Genomic DNA, 21,962 nt, shown 5'->3' on the forward strand with positions numbered 1-21,962 from the left:
TGTATACTCTTGTGTAAAGGCTCTTCATGGAGGTATTCTGCAATTATTGTCACTTTAAAAATCTAATCCATCACTCAATTCTGAGTAAATTTTACTTAAGCCATAAAGGTTTAGATTATTATCATGCAATGTAACAAAGTTGTCTTTATATAAAGTCCTACAAAACCTTAACACACACCTGAAGTCAATCAGGAGATGATTTAACAAGTTTCTACAATTTTGAGACAATGGTTTAGTTAATATCTTACTAGCAAAAATTGACTCTTGGAATTGGTTTAATTTTATTTTAGTAATCTTTATAATTTACTCTGTGGCCTCGGATAAAGGCACATAGCTTTTACGCATTTATAAGCTACAAAAGCAGTAAATTTTAAGAAAATATTTGCTTCAACTTCTGATTTTTGTTATCAAGTACATTCATGGTACATGGAAATATTAATTGATGAAATATCAAGAAATTACTGGAGTTTGAAAACATTATGGTGTTATCACTTATTTTACCTATGTATGTAAGTATGTAAATGGTTCTTTTTACAGAAAATGAATGGCAAATTCACTGAGCTTAGTTATTTTGGAAAAAGATGCTGTTTTCTCTTGATGCTAGCAAAATTACTTAGTTCTGTTTCAGAGATTAAAAATACAAACACTGAATGTAAATTCACATTTATTGTGATTTCCTAAAAGTCATGTAGTTTCATAAAAATAATTTTAAATATTTAGGAATCATAACAGGTTCTTGGCACTAGTTTTTTTCTTGTGATTTAAAGTATATTTTTAATACAACATATTCAATGTTTTTCATATGATGATTGCTTTCCTAGCAATCACAAAGTTGGATAGTATGTACCTAGTAAGCAATCCTTAACATACCCAACAGGACCCTGTGAAAGTGTTTTGACTTGAATACATTGTAAGATTGTTTCTATAAAAGAATATAGTCTAGAAATCTATCTACATATAATGTCTATGTATACATTTATATAGTCAATTTCTGCTGGTTCCATTTTCACTTTATTCTTATTTAAAGTAACAATCTAGTAAATCATCATATATAGGCAAATGTTAGAAGTCAAGTATTTATACATGCTAAAATTTTGTAAGCCTGAAATTTTTTGCATAACAGATGGGAGAAGATGAGTAATTTCACTGGAATAATATACACATGTACGCATATATACAGTTGAAACCTCTTCTTTGCTATCACTGATATAGGATATCCTCTCACACACATGAAAATTCAAACCCAAATAACAAATCTGTGGAAATTTAGCAAAAAAATATTGAGGGTAGTAGTCTGGGTTCTCATTCTATGAAGATTTTGCCATCATTTATTTTTATTTTAAATTTTTGTGGGTACATAGTACATGAGATCTTTTGATATAGGCTTGGCATCATTTTTTACCTAGTTTGATCGTTTAGTCTACTATTGGTACTTGTGTGTGCTTTTTAGTATATGTTTGAATCATAGAATTTTAAAGGTTAAAGAAAAAGACTCTTAGAATCCTTCTGTTTTCCAGAAGTGAAAACTGTAGTCCAGATAAACTGAGACTCGCTCAAGTGCTACATATCTAGCCAAGATAAATCTCTGATCTAAAACTCTGCTTCAAATCATGTGTCTTGTCATGTTGAATTGAAGCAGGCCCTGAAGTATTGGAAGAGTGTAGTGAAGGCCTTGATCAAGAGGAAGTTTATCTGCGAGAAGAAAGCAGGAGCTTTATTACATACCGCTAGGGAAAAAGTAAAATAAAATGCAGTGTGACTTGAAGTTTGTAGGAGAAAAGAGTGAATGAAATATGGATAACTTTAAAAGAACATCATATAAGGCTGCTAGCTACATCAATCCTTAGTGTTTACTTGAGCAAGCTGGTGACATTTAGAGAGAAGTGAAAGTTCCAGCCGTTTTCAGTAGGTGGTCAGTTTGACATTTCTGTATAATGTCTCTCTGGGATAATAAAACTTGTCAATTCCTGCTGGTTCCGTTTTCATTTTATTCTTTCTTTTCATTTAAAGTAACAATCTAGTAAATCATGGTATATAGGCAAATGTTAGAAGTCAAGTATTTATACATACTAAAATTTTGTAAGCCTGAAATTTTTTGCATAACAGATGGGAGAAGTATGAGTAATTTCACTGGAATATTGTAGCCTCATTAAAAAAAATGTTCATTTAGCAACATTTAAATATTCAGTTTATGTCCAATAAAACAAACCATATTTTTAAATAAGCCCCACAATTATTATCAAAACAGATTCATGTGGCTTGGCAACGAGCAAATTACATGGACATCTGTTACTGGGAAAATAAATTAAACCAAAATAAATGGAACCATAGTGAATGTTGCTATAATTTGGTAATTAATTGATACTTTAAACTGAAAATTTGTACTACCTAACATCAGCTAGACCTTTTTAATGATGTCCTATTTACAGCATGTCGTATCACACACAGATTTGTTTCAAAGATTCTATGTATGTTTCCAATCCCAAAGAATAGACCCATTACTCTACCCAGCACTAGCTTTCTAGTCTCTTACTTGAGTGAATATCATTACAATCTAGCTGGTTCCCTTATTTTTAGAATTTTCTCCTCTGTATTTCAATTGCTTTTGATTCCTTCTCACCTTTGAGGAAGTATTTCTACTTTCTTGTATGTGATTCAGCATACATATCTTTGCTCTTGATTTCATAGGTCCTTGTAGGATATTTTTATAATAATTGTCTTCTTTTTAAAAAGTATAATTGGAATAGGCCTCAACTGGGGTGTGAGGTCCTGGGGTGTGAGGTCTCTGGAACTGGCTCCGTTTATTTCCATCCAAATTCAGTGGCTTATGGTAAGAACGTTCCACTTCCCTCCACTTTCAAGTGTCCCCTCTGGTTATCCAGGACCTTACCCTATTTGGAGAGAATGTGAATATCGTAGAGTACTAAAGAAGACATTATTTAGTAGGGATTTATGAAGGGAATTTATCCTGCTGAAAATTGGCAAGCATTGTGCAAGCATCTGCAGAGGTACCTTCACCTTCCTCGTGCGCAATACGGATTGCTTCAGTAGCTCCTCAGCACAGGCAGAGTCTCCCTCATCCTGCTACTAGTGTAGACGGTACTTGTTCTTAAAAGAAGTGGGGTACTCTTATTGATATTTCTTTTACCTATCAAGAATGGTCCACTTAGGTTGGGGGTCTCTTCTTTCTCTGATTTTAAATATTGTTTGTCTATCTCATAAAACTATGTTTACGAATAAATCCAATGTTTCCTTTCTTTAAGGTTTTGGTTGTTGATCCTTGATCTTTCTCCTGTTTTTCCTTCTTGACTAGTTCTATCCATGCAAATCAAAAGCTTTGGCTGGCTAGCAATGAAATTGGCTTAAGAAGCCTACTTGGAAGGCAAAATTGTTTATTAACTCTTTCCTTTGCTTTTCATTTCAGCTCTAGCAATCTTAATTCCCTCCAAGGTAATGGTACTTGCAGGGGAAAAGGGGGAAGTTTATGCACACGTTTTTGTGCACAAGAAAAGCATACTAATTTATTAAAAAATACTGTGTATCTAAAATTGCACCTCTGCTGCTTCTATTCATTGCATTCTTCATCTGTTCGTGCTCTAAGCATTCCTCTTAAATGCCCAACAACAATGACAACAAATACAACTCTTTCAACTTTTTTTTTTTTTAATATATATATACTTTAAGTTCTAGGGTACATGTGCACAACGTGCAGGTTTGTTACATATGTATACATGTGCCATGTTGGTGTGCTGCACCCATTAACTCATCATTTACATTAGGTATTTCTCCTAATGCTATCCCTCCCTGCTACCCCCTCCCCACAATAGGACCCAGTGTGTGATGTTCCCCTTCCTGTGTCCAAGTGATCTCATTGTTCAATTCCCACCTATGAGTGAGAACACGCAGTATTTGGTTTCCTGTTCTTGTGATAGTTTGCTGAGAATGATGGTTTCCAGCTGCATCCATGTCCCTGCAAAGGACATGAACTCATCCTTTTTCATGGCTGCATAGTATTCCATGGTGTATATGTGCCACATTTCCTTAATCCAGTCTGTCAACATTTGGGTTGATTCAAAGTCTTTGCTATTGTGAATAGTGCCACAACAAACATACATGTGCATGTGTCTTTATAGGAGCATGACTTATAATTCTTTGTGTATATCCCCAGTAGTGGGATGGCTGGGTCAAATGGTATTTCTAGTTCTAGATCCTTGAGGAATGGCCACACTGTTTTCCACAATGGTTGAACTAGTTTACAGTGACACCAACAGTGTAAAAGTGTTCCTATTTCTCCACATCCTCTCCAGCACCTGTTGTTTCCTGACTTTTTAATGATTGCCATTCTAACTGGTGTGAGATGGTATCTCATTGTGGTTTTGATTTGCATTTCTCTGATGGCGAGTGATGATAAGCATTTTTTCATGTGTCTGTTGGCTGTATGAATGTCTTCCTTGGAGAAGTGTCTGTTCATATCCTTTGCCCACTTTTTGATGGGGTTGTTTGTTTTTTTCTTGTAAATTTCATTGAGTTCTTTATAGGTTCTGGATATTAGCCCTTTGTCAGATGAGGAGATTGCAAAAATTTTCTCCCATTCTGTAGGTTGCCTGTTCACTCTGATGGTAGTTTCTTTTGCTGTGCAGAAGCTTTTTAGTTTAATTAGATCCAATTTCTCACTTTTGGTTTTTGTTGCCATTGCTTTTGGTGTTTTAGACATGAAGTCCTTGCCCATGCCTATGTCCTGAATGGGATTACCTAGGTTTTCTTCTAGTGTTTTATGGTTTTAGGTCTAACATTTAAGTCTCTAATCCATCTTGAATTAATTTTCATATAAGGAGTAAGGAAAGGATCCAGTTGCAACTTTCTACTTATGGCTAGCCAATTTTCCCAGCACCATTTATTAAATAGTGAATCCTTTCCCCATTTCTTGTTTTTGTCAGGTTTATCAAAGATCAGATGGCTGTAGATGTGTGGTATTATTTGTGAGGGCTCTGTTCTGTTCCATTGGTCTATATCTCTGTTTTGGTACCAGTACCATGCCTGTTTGCAGATGACATGATTGTATATTTAGAAAACCCCATTGTCTCAGCCCAAAATCTCCTTAAGCTGATAAGCCATGTCTTTCAACATTTTTAACCAATGAAGACATTAACCTTTTCATTTCCTTTCCTACATTCCAAATATTTGAAAATAGAAGTCTACTTATTGGCTACAGTCTTCAGTCTTCTTATGTTCTTCTGCATGGCACTAGAAACCTTTTTTTTTTTTTTAAACTTGCCACAGATATTTTAAACCATCACAGATATAATATGCATAACAATTTTCTGACATTTTTAACCACGATTTTTGCTAAGAAACATCCACATTCAAATTCATCCATACTGAATGTTCCCTGCTATGCGAAGTGTTTCTCCTTCTAGTCAAGGTTAATTTTGACACTTATTCTAAGACTCCCATGACCAGTATTCTCTCCTCTCCATCTCCTGGATATTCTGACATCAACTGATTTTTTTTTTTCTTCTATGTTCAAACTCACTAGTCCTTTTTATTGGCTCTTTGGCTTTTGCTTAAAAATGAGGTCTTTTTTTTTTTTTTTTTTTTTTTTTTTGAGACCGAGTATCACTCCGTTGCCAGGCTGCAATGCAGTGGCATGAGCTTGGCTCACTGCCACCTCTGCCACCTGGGTTCAAGCAATTCTCCTGACTCAGGCTCCCAAGTAGCTGGGAATAAAGGTGCCCATGACTACACTCAGCTGATTTTTTGTATTTTTAGAAGAGACAGTTTCACCATACCGGCCATGCTGGTCTTGAACTCCTGACTTTGTGATTTGCCCACCTTGGCCTCCCAAAGTGATGAGATTACAGGCGAGAGCCACTGTGCTGGGCTATGAAAGTCTTTATAAAATAACCATTTCACTTGCAGTGATTTTCTTTTTAAATTTGATTCATTCCTTCAGTAGATGTTTATTATCTACTGTGTGTCAAATACTGTTTTAAGCACTAGGGATAAATAGTGAACAAATTAACATCTTCAAGGAGCTGTTATACTTGTAAGAGCAGATGATAATAAACAAGTAAAACGTAATATGTTAAAGGTACCACGGAGAAAAACGAAAGCAGGGAAAGGACTTAAGTTCTGTTTAGGGGCTCTTTTAAATGGAAAAGTCAGAAAAGGCCTCCCTGAGAAGCCTCTTGAGTGACATGATTGAGTTGGTTCTATCATGAGTTCAAGTCAATGCAACCTATAGCTCTACAGAGAACACTTTTCACCCAAGGCACTAACAACTCTTTCCACCTGTTAATTTCTTTTTTATTTGATTGTTCTAAAACATTTGAGACTCTAACCACTCAGGCTGTCACACTCTTAATTTCCCTTGGATTACATTACTCCTATCTTGTAACTCAGTCCTCCTTGGTATTTGCCTCTTTGGTCACCATTTCTGTCTGTTGTTGTGTTTAACCTAAATAGTAGTGTTCCACAGATTTCTCCTTTCACCTCTTGTCTTGTTCTTTTCAATGTGTAAGTAAGAATCTACATTCGCTTTTAATGAATATATCCTTAGTTGGTGACTCCCAAATATAAGTAGAAAATAATACTTTATACCTAATACCTATATATTACTTTATCTTCCTTTAGTACCATTACAACAGTAGCCTTAGTAGTATCTAGTTCTTTATACTTTAGTAGTACTCGTAAAGTAGCTAAAAATGTTAAGAAGAAATTTTAAAGAAATCACACACAGAACATACACATTACCAGTTTTTTTTTCTCCTTTGTTGGAGTCAATTTTCTAAATAAGGTACTCAGTGTTTGTAGTTAGCAAAATAATTTGCTAATGAAGGCACTCAGCAACACAATATTTTAATTTTGCACTTTTGTTCTTATATTTTCTAGTTTGAAAGGTCACATATTAACTCTGAAATTAAGTGTAATTTATCATACTATGCTGTGTAAAATGTTTTTTGAGCTATTCTTGAGCACAGCATGAAAGTTCATTTTTACTTTTACTTACTGTGAATGAGATAGACCTTTCTAAATTATTAAAGTACAAGTGATTTCTGCAAGGTACCACTTTACGATGTCACTTGAGTTTTGGCTTGTTTTTTGACCACCTTTTTTCACATAATGTTAAATATTTTGTTAAATTCTAGGAATTTTCTTACTTGTAGAATTGCCTTAAGGTATCTCATTAGCACCTTTGATTCAGGCAATGAAATATGAAAAAAAATGAACTTCTTGTCTTTACTCATACAGGACAAATAAAATTTACCCTTGCTACTAATGGATAATTAAGTCCTTTTAAGGAATGAGTACGGTTTCCATAATGTAATCCAGGGTCTAAATTATTTTAACATTATCAAAACTATTACAGTAATCCTTTCATTAGGTAAAAATACTGGAATTAATAAAGATAAACAGATATCAACAGATATACTTTAATCTTAGTGAATATGTAGCCCTCATTTCTTGGACATGTAAGAACATAGAAATGGAAGATGAGAAAATGTTTTAATGTGACTTTGAAAAGTTTACCAACTTGCCCAAAGTTGCATATTCAAATTTCTTCATTTACTTCCCTCAAAATAATAATTTGGCAGCTACTTGGAGAAGAATAAAGCAATTTGAAGTAGATAAAGTATTGTAAAACACCTAATTTTTAGAATCAAGTTGTCCAATTTCCTATAAAGTTACTCAAAGTTCTATCTATAGATGTATAAGAAGTTTATTAACATAAAGAGTTTTACACAAAATGACAACACTTTTCTCAACAGAATTATACGTTGCAAAATACGTCATATGTCCTTCAAAATAGGAAGGGTGGTAAGAATTAAAATGAGTTTGTTTTTCAATATTCTAAATTGCTAGCAATGTTAGTTTTAAAGACTACAATTTTCTTTTTAACTTGTTTTTTCCATGTATTATTCCTAGAAGGAACAAACTAAACTGTAAATATCAATAAAATTATAAAACTGTTTGATTTAGGGCAAAGTGGGGAGGTAAAATCAAAACAATGAAATAAACACAACCTCCACCCCAGTTTTTTTTGGTACTGTTAGAAAAGACAACATCCATTTTAAAAATAGCAAACACAAGGCCATTTGGCAAGACTTGAATGGCAGGACCTTTAAGACAGAGCTAGTAAATTAAGAATTTTAATGTTCGAAAGTGCATGTTTTAAATCATAGTAATTTTGAAATAAAAAAATTCAGAAAAATGTAAAAACCTCTATTGAAACAAACCAAAGAAGGATTTTAGAAGTAATGTCAGGGTATTTTTTCATAGCTTAGAAATGAGCTACTTAAGCTGATGGAGAAATCAGAATTTCAAATCTCATAAATAACAGGAGATAATGTATTCTGATTCCCAGAGACTTAAATGAGGAAGCTATTGATACCTGCAGATGCTCAAAAATTAAATGACATTATTTGATGCTTGGTTACCTCAGTATCTGCAAATCATAGATCCTTGTATATCTGTGGTATGATATCTCAGGAGAAAGTTTCTATAAGATCACATCCTTTGTTAAAACACAGGCTCCTATTTCTGTAGCAGCAATGTACACAAAAAAATTTCTCAGGAAGGACTATTCCTTGGGGGAAATATAGTCCTCATAGGGCCAATGTTGGCATAAATATATGCATTCTCTATGAATTTGGGTTACAAGGTCTCAATATATAATCTACATTTTGTTCAATTAAAATTCATTTACCGGCCGGGCACGGTGGCTCAAGCCTGTAATCCCAGCACTTTGGGAGGCCGAGACGGGCGGATCACGAGGTCAGGAGATCGAGAGACGATCCCGGCTAACACGGTGAAACCCCGTCTCTACTAAAAAATACAAAAAAAAACTAGCCGGGCGAGGTGGCGGGCGCCTGTAGTCCCAGCTACTCGGGAGGCTGAGGCAGGAGAATGGCGTAAACCCGGGAGGCGGAGCTTGCAGTGAGCTGAGATCCGGCCACTGCACTCCAGCCTGGGTGACAGAGCAAGACTCCGTCTCAAAAGAAAAAAATAAAATAAAATAAAATAAAATAAATAAATAAATAAATAAATAAATAAACAAAAAATAAAAATTCATTTACCAGTTGACAAGTGAACTTGCTATATTTAAGATGAGTTAGTAGACCTTAAGTGATAGAGTGTTGAGTAGGCCATACGAAGTTGTTAATATAAGAGATTAGACAGGAATAATATGTCTATAAATATAACAAAAAATTACAGCGATTCGTTGGACAATTTTTGCTGTTGCCTGAAAAAATGTCTATCACTTAGTAGGCACTCAATATATACTTGTTGTATGAATGGGTATGATAAATATTATGAGTGTAAAAGTGTTCTAGATGTTGAAAAGGTAGGTAATAGCATACGATATATTTAAGAATGATTTATGAGTCACATTTGTGGCTATTGTTTAGTGCAGTGTTCAGTGATGCTGGCCTTAAAACCTGTAATTAAGATGAAGTAGGAGATAAAATTTTACATGTCTTCACCTTATCCGTTTGTTCATTCATCATTCAGTATTTTACCGAACTTCTTCAATGTGACAGGATCATAGCACCAACAAAATAAGATCTGCCATTTACAAGGTCACCATGGATTGGGTGCAATAGAGAAATAAAGAAGCAATTAAAATAGATAATAATAAATGCTACCATAGGTTGTATGAATGTTGTTTTTATGTGTATACATGTGCACATCCAATGTATCAGTGTCTGATGCATTGGATTTTGTCTCCCAACTTCCGAGCTGAGTTAGGATAAATAGGAATTACTTTGCAAAATTTATCTCGCAGAGTACTGTTCATACTAAATTCAATTCAAATTTTCCTCTTATCCTCTCAAACCACGTCCTCAGCATAACCATTACACATCTTGTGTTGAATGTATACAACTGTCCACAATAATCATACTTCACATTTTAACTTCCAGTTGGACATACCATAATTGATATTACATTTCATCATTTCTAACGTCTTTGATTGCATTTATTTATTTTTTTACATTATTGTATGTTCATCCTAAATAGCAGAAATGGAATTTGCCTTGCTAGTTGATCCTATATATTTTAGTAAGTCACATTAAAAATGCATTCCTGCTTCGAAACATGGTAAAAAATTGACTCAGTTTTCATTTTGCTTGCCATTTCTTTTAGTTGTTTCCTTTTTACTTGTCAGGCTTACCTTAAAACTTTATTTGTTTGAGCTGCTTGAATAGTATGTGGTAGACTCCCACACTCACTCTGTAGATTTACCTTGTCTTTCATTTCCAGCAAGCAGATTTCTATAATATTCATCATCTTCCTGTTTCGATATTTGAAATATTTGACAGTTCCTTAAACTTAGGTAAAAGGGAATGCAATTTTTAGTCTCAAGAATAATCTGAGAGGTTGGCTGCATAAACGTAACATAATAGAAAGTTTGCACATCTGCCATTTACTGTCTATGTGATTTAGGTCCATTGACCTCTGTGGGCCTCACTTTCCTCATAGTTGCTCTAAAACAAATTTATTAATATGTGTAAAATGCTTAGAATGGCATTTACTAATATGGGTCACTTATGCATCTGTTCTGACAAAATTACCTACCCCTTATTGAAATTATAGAACTGCTACTGAAAAAATGGCTAATATTCAGAAATAGATTTGCCATGAATATAATAAAGCTTAATATTTAGGATCCCTTGCTTACATAGGTCTCTTACAAGTCATGTGTTTTTGGTCACATTTTAAGAAGTAGTATAAGAACTGCCATCATTTGAGACTGTTGCTTTCCTGTATGACTCGCCTTTCCATCATCATACTTCTCCTAGTAAAATTCCTGTGGATTGGTCACAGGCATTATTGGGATCTACTGAAGGTAAAGTTGAGTTTGAGAGAGACGTAGTTTGGGTTTAGAAGAATGTAGTTAAATGGTTCGTGGGAACGTTGGTGTACAGCTAAAGAATTGTGAGCTGTCCCAGTTATGAATAGCTTTCAGGAATACTTCTGCTGACTGTGCAAATCTACCAAGGCATTATGACAGGGCTAGAAACTGTACTGAAAGGTGCATTTGTCCTATGGCTCCCAGCACCAAAATATGTGTGTAGTAAAGGAAATGTAAGTTTGACATGTGTGAGGCCAGAAACTAGTTTGTGGAAATTCTTCTAATCATAAACGTATAAAATCATATGGGGAAATTTGTATCGTATCAATACCTTGTTAAAACTATTGATATTAACAAAATAGATTTAATGAATTATCTTGTTATTCTTAATAGTAACTATTAGAAAATAATTTATGTGAAAGGACCGTTAAAGTGTATGTAGCCAAACACGTAGAAACACGTTAGAGTTTATCAGGCAATTAATCAACACACAATATATTTTCTAGATTTTGTTTGTGGTATTTGTCAGGTTTTCAAACTTTGTAGTGATTTTTCATGTTTTATACAAATAACAGAAATGTATATATTTATGAATTTGTAATTTTTTTCTTTTATTTTTCATCATAGTCTCCCAAATCATATAAACTTCCGGCCCCCACCAATACCTGCTCCACCCAGGCTAACATGTAACCAGTACTTTTACATGCTAGGTGTTTTTAAAGATCTTACAGGTAAATCTCACATTTTACAAATGCGAATAACAAGTTTTACCAATGAGGAAACTCCATTCTCAGGCCCTTCTCACAACAGGTCAACATTGACTTCTAACCCCCTGAATCTCATTCCTTTCCTTCCTGCCACCCAGCCCTCAGTCTATCTTTTCTTCTCTTCTCTAGCATAACTGCCGATTTTTAAATCTCTATGATATTCTGTCTTTGTTTTCTCTTACATTTTTTTCTTTCCAGCCATCTGCTACTTTGAGAGATTATTTATAACTTAATCCCCTTTATTTAAATCTGATTCCTATTTTAAGCACCACTCAAGCAGTCATTTACATCTCAGTTCCTTGGTTTTCAACCTGCACAATATGTTAAAATCACCTGGAGAGGTGATAAAAATGTTTTAATACCCTGGTGACACCATACAGTGTCTAAGTTAGAATCTCTGACCAAAGCATTAGTAATATTTAAGAGTGAAGCAAGTTTGAGAACCAATGACTTAGTTGACGAATTTATGTTGTTGACTTAGGGTGAAAATAGAGAATGTTTCCCTGAGACAGAAGAAAGCACCCAGAAAGAAAAATGTATGCTGAGTACAGAAGTGAGGCATCTCCACAAAATTGCCCTTTGCTTTGTAACAGCTAGTAGAATAAAGAATGAAATGTGATTTTTTTCTCTTACAGTACCAGATATGTGAACTCAGGGAAGCCATTAAATTTTGTGCAATCTCAAGGTCCTTACTTACAACATGGGTATTGTGTGTATCCTATGGATTGCTGTGAAGATTAGACATAACAAATATAAGGCAACTGTTGATTAAAATAGACACTTATTACTATCGTTACTAGCTGTAAAGGTTTATAGCACATAGGGGTTGCTTCAATGCAATTTTAACTTTTGATTGTATACAGTTGTGTAATACTTTCTAATGGTGGTCATTTTTCTGACAGGTGGACCATTTCTGTCTTTTTCACTGCTATGGTCACAGTCCCCAACAAATTGCTTGATACAGACTATGAGTTAAAATATTACTGAATGAACAAGAAAATGAATGTGTAATATAGCTTACTTTCAATGATCCAAAAAGTAGATGATGTTAGGCTTATTTCTTTTGTATTCTCCTGCAACCCTTTTTTCTCTTATTTGATAAATAGTAAATTGGTAACAAGAGTTTACGTGTCTGGTACTGTTCTGAGAACTTTACAAAATACTATTGTTGTGGTTTCTTTACCGCCATAGCTCAGTGAGTGGGAGGGAGCCGTTACTGCTCTTTCACTCCCACAGTTTGCGAGTTTCAAGTTTTTGTCTCATAACCAAGAGGAATGGGCTATGTGGACACCAGATAGAAAGCAAGACAGAGTAGAATTTTATTTAGCAACAGAAAGAAAGGTCTCAGCAGCAAGCAGGTACCTGTAAGTGGGTTGTCAGTTGTGAGGCTGAGTTGGGAAGTACGTGCTGATTGGTTATGGTTAGGCTTAGAAGAAGCACCATTCAGAAAGAGGTATGGTAGTGTAAAGAGCCAATTGGCGGGTGAAGTGAAGGCTTGGCCCAGGTCCAATCATGGGCTGAGCACACCGAAGGGGAATGGAAGTTCTCACTCGGGTCAGTGGACTCTACCTGGAACTGGTAGTTTGGTGTTAAGGCTTCAGTCTGGCCTTGGCTTGAAGGTCAAGTTTCACCAGAGATCCATCCCTGTCTGCCTAGGAATGTTTCTGCCTCCTATTGCTATCACTATGATTTAGGTATTATAATTATTTACATTTTACAGATAAGAAAGTTGAAGAATGTAGAGGTTAAATAACTTATCCAAGTCACATAGCTGTTAAGTTATTGAGTGGGATTTGAATTTATGTAAACAGAATTGAGAGCCCTTTCAGTTGTTAATCTTCCTGCTGCAATGATCATTTTACCTGTGTAAAAGCAGTTGTTTCTATGAAGTGCTTAAAGTCCTTGAAGGAATCACTGTCTCTCTAAGTTCTAAACACGTTTTGCCTTCTAGGCTTCTTGGGAACTACTCATAACTCAGAGGTGAAAAAATATATGGAGTAAAAAGATGTAATATTTACTTTGGGTGGAAAAATCATTTTTGCTTTGGAAAAACAATGCTACTATTATTTGGCATAGACAAAAACACATGGACTCAAATCAATACAGTTTTATTTCTGCTATGTTTAGATATTCTGGTGCTGGAAGTAATGGTGAATTTAGACTGTTTTCCTTTTTAGTTTTATGGCACAGTTCGTTAGAAATCGTATTTCACTGTCTTTACATTGGAAGCGTTAGACTTTAATTATTAGAAAATGTTCATTACTTCTAAGGTTTTCACTACACGAGAGCTCATGTTTAAGTGAGGTTTTCCTAATAAAAACTGATAGAAAGGTGTAAATGCCATGGATTATGCAATGTAATTTCTTTTAAAACTCTTTGGAAGATAAAAACTAGGTCAAAATAAAACTTCTCTGTGCAATCACAGAACTTAAGACAACAGCAGCTGTATTGCTGACCTTTAATTCATAAGGAGAAAAGTCTTTTCCGATAGATAAGTAAAAAGGTTGATTGTATATTGAATTGTGGATGTTCTTTTTACATTTATGTTTAAAATCATTATAAAATGAGTTATAAGTCTTCTGTCTCATCTTCATTATTTCTGAATTGTATGGATACAGGACAAAGATTGTAGAATTGTAAAAAAAAAAAAAAAATAAGTTCATGTATTTGAATGGAATGCAGTTGGAATTTCAGGAAACATTTAAAAAATGGTTGTCCATTCCTAATAATATAAAAATGTTTGTCTGAAATGGATGGTAGACAGTTTTGGTGATGGACCACTGATCTATTTAAGAATTGGGGAAATAAAATGTCCCATCTCTTTCTTTACAGCAGCAGATGTTCCTCTGCTAATATTGAAATAAACATTTCCCTTGGAAACATCTGTCAAAGTAACATGTCTATAATTGAAGTGATCATTGAGGATATTAAAATGTGCCAATTAAAAAATACACTCATTTACTGAAAAAAAATTTGTGAAAAAGACTTTGAGGTACAATTTCAAGTATAAATCTCAGTTAACAATATTTACTGTGAAATGTTTTATATAGAGAATTGCCCCACATATTTGTTATATGCAGTAGCTACTTTTTGTGATACTTAATTTGAAATACTGAATATATAGTTTTATGAATTCTGTTTGTACGCCTTGCCAAACAATATGGCTTGCTTCTTATTTTGCATAGTTTGATTTACTCTAACAAAGAATAATTTATGAATAAGTTATAGCACAATTATTTAAATCTTCCTTTCCACAATGATAAATTGAATAGCCCTTTCCTGAAAATATAATAGGGAACTACATCTCCAGAGATGTCCAAACTAGAAAAAATAAACTTAATTTTTTTCAAATGGGATGTTTTCTTTGAAGTAGGAGTAACTGATAGAACAAAATGAAAGAAAAGAACTTGAATCTCAACCAGTTCAGTGTATTGATTTCATTTACTTAGCAAAAATACTTAGCTAATATGATTAAAAAATATATATATAAATATGTGTGTGTGTATATATATATACACACACACACACACATACATACATACAGAGAGAGAGAGAGGTGGAGTCTCACTCTGTCGCCCAGGCTGGAGTGCAATGGCATGATCTTGGCTCACTGCAACCTCCGCCTCCTGGGTTCAAGCAATTCTCCTGCCTCAGCCTCCTGAGTAGCTGGGATTACAGGTATGTGCCACCAAACCTGGTGAATTTTTGTATTTTTAGTAGAGATGGGGTTTCATCATGTTGGTCAGGCTGGTCTCGAACCCCTGACCTCATGATCCGCCTGCCTTGGCCTCCCAAAGTGCTGAGATTACAGGCATGAGCCACTGTGCCCAGTCAATATGATTAATATTTTAAATGGTTAATACTAATATACTTAAAAATTACATCTGGTCTTGTCACACGAGTACCACAGCATCATAAGATACAATTTTAAACTCTGCCTTTTTCATGTGCACACATTTTTTCAAAATACCCATTATTACTTTGGTGGTCTTCTATGCCCAAGTTCACATTACAGTTCTTTACATCTCAACCAAACAAATACAACACAGATAGCTATGTGTTCACCTTTTACTCATGGGCATAAAAGTAGATGATATTTCCCAGTCTCCCTAGAGTTTTGCACAATAGAATGTAGGCAAGAGTGATTATATGTCATTTCAAATCCAACTTCTAAAAGTCTTCCCTACAGTATTTAAATATCCTAATCTTTATTCATCATCTGAATGGAAATACTGGATAAGGTCAGAGCCACAGATGTAAAGAGCATACCTCCTAAATTACATGAAGTACTTGCCAACAAGAATTACTGCATTGAAACAATACATTTTTAAAAATATAAAGCTATTAAAATTCTCAGATTTCTTATTACAGCAGCTTGCATTGTTTGTCCTATTTAGGAATACCAGTAAGATAATCACATTATCATCTCAACCTTCACATGTATAATGTAATGTCATTGGAAATTCTAAAATTTCCAAACAGAATTATATTCCTTTCCACTCAGTTTTCCTTTGCAACGTTTCTGTTATCCTATTAATGGCATCATTATTCTAGAAGTTAGTTGTCAGAAAGAAAATATGATGCAACTTACCCAGTTTGGGATTTTGGTGAGATTGAAAACAGGCATATTAACATCTTACCCTAGAAGAATTAATTCTTCTGTAGACATTGAAGGTATGCAATTGGTATATTTCAATGTATATTATTTGGCTGCAAAATAAAATTTGTTATAATGAAGTGTATTTCTATAATCACACACACACACAGACACATATGTATATACGTGTGTGTATATATATATACACACACACAACTTGAGAACTTGGAAAGTTGAGTAGATAATGATATAGCAAGCAACTGTATACTGAAGTATAACACAATTTGAACTTTTTGAGCATAAGTGCATCCTCATCCAAATTTATTAGAATTAGTATGATCATAAAAACTATATGGACACCCATTTCTTGGGTTCATGGTGCTTACTACTCAAATAGATGCCACTGGGTAGTAAGGTATGTAAGAAAAGCTTCTAATCATGAGAGTCATACCATCTCTGCAAATGCAGATGATGTACATAATTGTTTCTCTCTCCCTACCTCTGTCTCTCTCTCTGTGTCATAACAAAAGACATAGCTGCAGACATGCCTTGTTACAAAAAAAGTGGTACATTTCTATCACAGTGGCAGGACTGGCAGCTGGGCCACAGTTGATAGAATGCCAAATCCCAGACCTGGCATGATTAAATCCAGTGTCTAATCATTCTGTTATAGTAAATTCACAAAGCAGTCTGATTACAGCATGCCTTGACTTCATGGTGGTACATGTGTTATACATTTGCTATGAAATTACTAGTGTAAATTTATAACCAAAATGTATTGTTTACAAAAGATTTTTTCCCCTCCAAGTTTATTTAAACTGATTTATATATTCCACTAGTATTGTTGTTAAAATCCTTGACATTAATTGGACTACCCACTATTTTACTGTTAGTATTTTGTTTTCTTATTTAACTATAATTTATTTTTTTCTGCATTTCTCTTTGTTCACTATAAAATTGTTATGTATAAGATGCAAAAGTCAGCTGTTTAAAGTTACAATGTTTAACATATATAATATTTATTTCTTAAATATAAGTATTAGAATTGCTTAATTTGCATATATTAACAAGTTTGCAAAAACAGATTCTGTGGCTTTAGGCTGTAACAGAAGAAATATTTAGAGTTACAAGTTATTTTAATATTTTGGCCAAGAAGACATAGAATATTTTTAGAAAATGTATTAAATCATTTTGTTTCGGCATACTACATTAATGGGCAATAGACCACATTTATTAAACTCTCTTGACAATATATAATACATTAAATAAATCATTAAAGTTTCATTGTGGATCTACTGTTATTATAATGTGTTTTTTTATCAGTAGATTTTCTATAAATATTCTAGTCTATTTTTACATAAGAAAAACACATCTAAAAATTTGAATTGTACTTTTCATTTGAGGCAGTCTTCCTTCTGTATTTTGTACTTTACTAAGGGTTGATCATGGTAAGAGAACTTGGGGTGCTATTGATCTGGTAATCTGTCCAACTAGCCAGACACATTTGTGAATAGTTTTAAACTCAATAACTATTATGAAATATTTGCTGTGGATGCTTACCACCAATCTTGCCATTTAATTTCTTGGTGTACATTCCATTTCACACCAAGAAAGTAAAGTATCTCACACCTCACCTGCAAACACATCCTCTCCTTTTCCTATGAATGGTAGCATTTTTTATTTTTGTTTTTTAGAATATTCCACTTCTTAAGTCATGAGTTCCAATTTTTTTCCACCAGTCTTGCCTTTCCACTCAGTTCATGCATGATATAGCCAACCCTCTACTAAACATCTCCACCTGTATAGACGAGTTTAACAAACCACAGGTGAGATTAATGGCCCCCTCCAAGCCTGCTTTTCCCACACTGATCCCCATCTCAGTAACAGCATCATCAGGTACTCAGTTTTTCAGTCCTAGAAGTCATCCTTGTGTGCTTGTTCTTTCTTACTTTGCCCACAGATTTTGTTAGCTGTCACTTTAAAATGTGTCCATAGTCTGATGACCCCTTTTATTTCCTTTATTGTCACTTTTGCCCATATTACTATTTTCTATGATTTGGACGTCTCCACAGACTCCTAAATGATCTTACCTTTTCTACTTTTGTCCCACTTACAGCCTCTTTATGCAGCAGCAACTGCAAAAAATCATGTCATTTTTCCCCAGTGAAAAAATTTTCAATGGGTTGACCTAAGTATTTGGAATACAATCTGACACCCTGGATATGTCCTCAAAAATCTACACCATTTGGCCCTTGCCTCTACTCCTACCTCCTACGTGACTCTTCTTTTGCTAACTCTGCTGCAGCCATGCCAGCCTTCTTGCTATTTGTTTAAATGTTCAAGTATAGTCCGCCCAAAGGCTTTAACGTTTGCATTTTTGTTTTCTCTGCCAGAATATATTGTCTCCAAATCTCCACATTGAAGGCTTCCTTGAAAATTTTTTTTGTTGTTGTTGAGATATTTCTACTTTATAATGGCCTTTTCTGCTCATCCTATCAACCAGCACCAGTTGTTACCTCATCCCTTACAAAGCTTTTCTTAATAGCTCTTACCACTGCTTAAAGTTATATATTTACTTTGTATTCTGTCTTTTCTACCAGAATTTAACTCTATGAGACAGGATCTCTGTCTTGTTAACTGTAGTATGCTCATTGTCTGGAAAAGTTCCAAAAAAAATTTGCTGAATAAACGATTAAATCATATCAGATTTAACTTGGTAATGAGCATTTATATAATCTGATTAAATACAATTTCTTTTACTACCACCTCATTAGCCTTTTGAATAAACATCAGCAGAACACTATGGTACACAAGACCAGCTTTTTCAGTTTCTCTAATTAACCATGTTGACCTGCTTCCAGCTCGCCCTCTGACTTGGCTACTAACTAGCTTTCTTACATGGGAGAGTAACTTGGCAGAGCATCATCTATAGCAGTAATTTTTAATTTTTTTTATTAAACTTTGGTTCCAGGGTACATGTATACAACGTGCAGGTTTCATACATAGGTATACATGTGCAATGTTGGTTTGCTGCACCTATCAACTCAACATTTACATTAGGTATTTCTCCTAATGCTATCCTTCCCCCAGCCCTCCAGCGCCTGGTGTGTGATGTTCCCCACTCTGTGTCCAAGTAATCTCATTATTTAATTGCCACCTATGAGTGAGAATATGCGGTGTTTGGTTCTCTGACATTGTGATAGTTTGCTGAGAATGATGGTTTCCAGCTTCATCCATGTCCCTGCAAAGGATGTGAACTCATCCTTTTTTATGACTGCATATAGTATTCCATGGTGTATATGGGCCACATTTTCTTAATCCAGTCTATCATTGATGGACATTTGGGTTTGTTCCAAGTCTTTGATATTGTGAACAGTGCCTCAATAAACATACATGTGCATGTGTCTTTATAGTAGCATGATTTATAATCCTTTGGGTATATAACCAGTAAGGGATGGCTGGGTCAAATGGCAATTCTAGTTCTAGATCCTTGAGGAGTTGCCATACTGTCTTCCACAATGGTTGAACTAATTTACAGTCCCACCAACAGTGTAAAAGTGTTCCTATTTCTCCACATCTTCTCCAGCATCTGTTGTTTCCTGACTTTTTAATGATTGACATTGTAATTTGTGTGAGATGGTATCTCATTGTGGTTTTGATTTGCATTTCTCTGATGACTAGCGATGATGAGCATTTTTTCATGTGTCTGTTGGTGGCATAAATATCTTCTTTTGAGAAGTGTCTGTTCATATCCTTCACCTACTTTTTGATGGGGTTGTTTTTTTCTTGTAAATTTGTTTGAGTTCTTTGTAGATTCTGGATATTAGCCCTTTGTCAGATGAGTAGGTTGCAAAAATTTTCTCCCATTCTGTAGGTTACCTGTTCACTCTGATGATAGTTTCTTTTGCTGTGCAGAATCTCTTTTGTTTAATGAGATCCCATTTGTCAATTTTGGCTTTTGTTGTCATTGCTTTTGGTGTTTTAGTCATGTAGTCCTTGTCAATGCCTATGACCTGAATGGTATTGCCCAAGTTTTCTTCTAGGGATTTTATTGTTTTATGTCTAACATTTAAGTCTTTAATCCATCTTGAATTAATTTTCATATAAGGTGTAAGGAAGGGATCCAGTTTCAGCTTTCTACATATGGCTAGTCAGTTTTCCCAGCACCATTTATTAAATAGGGAATCCTTTCCCCGTTCCTTGTTTTTGTCAGGTTTGTCAAAGATCACCTGGTTGTAGATGTGTGGTATTATTGCTGAGGACTCTGTTCTGTTCCATTGATCTATATCTCTGTTTTGGTACCAATACCATGCTGTTTTGGTTACTGTAGACTTTTAGCATAGTTTGAAATCAGGTAGTGTGATGCCTCCAGCTTTGTTCTTTTTGCTTAGGATTGTCGTGGCAATGCAAGCTCTCTTTTGGTTGCATAGTAGGTTTTTTTTTGTTTTTTTGTTTTTTTTTCTTTTTCCAATTCTGTAATGAAAGACCTTGGTAGCTTGATGGAGATGGCATTGAATCTATAAATTACTTTGGGAAGTATGGTCATTTTCACAATATTGATTCTTCCTGTCCATGAGCATGGAATGTTCTTCCATTTGTTTGTGTCCTCTTTTATTTAGTTGAGCAGTGATTTGTAGTTCTCCTTGAAGAGGTCCTTCACATTATGCAATTCCTACCTCTGAATGAGAACATGCGGTGTTTAGTTCTCTGACATTGTGATAGTTTCCTGAGAATGATGGTTTCAGGCTTCATCCATGTCCCTGCAAAGGACGTGAACTCATCCTTTTTTATGGCTGCATAGTATTCCATGGTATATATGGGCCACATTTTCTTAATCTAGTCTATCAGTGATGGACATGTGGGTTGGTTCCAAATCTTTGCTATTGTGAACAGTGCCTCAATAAACATACATGTGCATGTGTCTTTATAGTAGCATGATTTATAATCCCTTGCGTGTATACCCAGTAATGGGATGGCTGACATTGTAAGTTGGATTCCTAGGTATTTTATTCTCTTTGTAGCAATTGTGAATGGGAGTTTACTCATGATTTGGCTGTCTGTTGACAGTGTATAGGAATGCTTGTGATTTTTGCACACTGATTTTGTATCCTGAGACTTTGCTGAAGTTGCTTATCAGCTTAAGGAGATTTTGGGCTGAGACGATGGGGTTTTCTTTTTTTTTTTCTTTTTTCTTTTTTTTTTTTTCTTTTTGAGACAGAGTCTCACTCTGTCACCCAGGCTGGAGTGCTGTGGCACGATCTCGGCTCACTGCAAGCTCCACCTCCCGCGTTCACGTCATTCTCCTGCCTCAGCCTCCTGAGTAGCTGGGACTACAGGCGCCCGCCGCCACGCCCAGCTAATTTTTTGCATTTTTAGTAGAGATGAGGTTTCACCGTGTTAGCCAGGATGGTCTCGATCTCCTGACCTCGTGATCCACCGGCCTCAGCCTCCCAAAGTGCTGGGATTACAGGCTTGAGCCACCGCGCCCGGCCAACGATGGGGTTTTCTAAATATACAATCATGTCATCTGCAAACAGGGACAATTTGACTTCCTCATTTCCTAATTTAATACCCTTTATTTCTTTCTCTTGCCTGATTGTCCTGGCCAGAACTTACAATACTATGTTGAATGGCAGTGGTAAGAGAGGGCATCCTTGTATTGTGCTGGTTTTCAAAGGGAATGCTTCTAGTTTTTGCCCATTCAGTATGATATCGGCTGTGGGTTTGTCATAAACAGCTCTTA

Source organism: Macaca thibetana, chromosome 11 (genome assembly GCF_024542745.1).
Source record: "Macaca thibetana thibetana isolate TM-01 chromosome 11, ASM2454274v1, whole genome shotgun sequence".
NCBI classification, from domain to species: Eukaryota; Metazoa; Chordata; class Mammalia; order Primates; family Cercopithecidae; genus Macaca; species Macaca thibetana.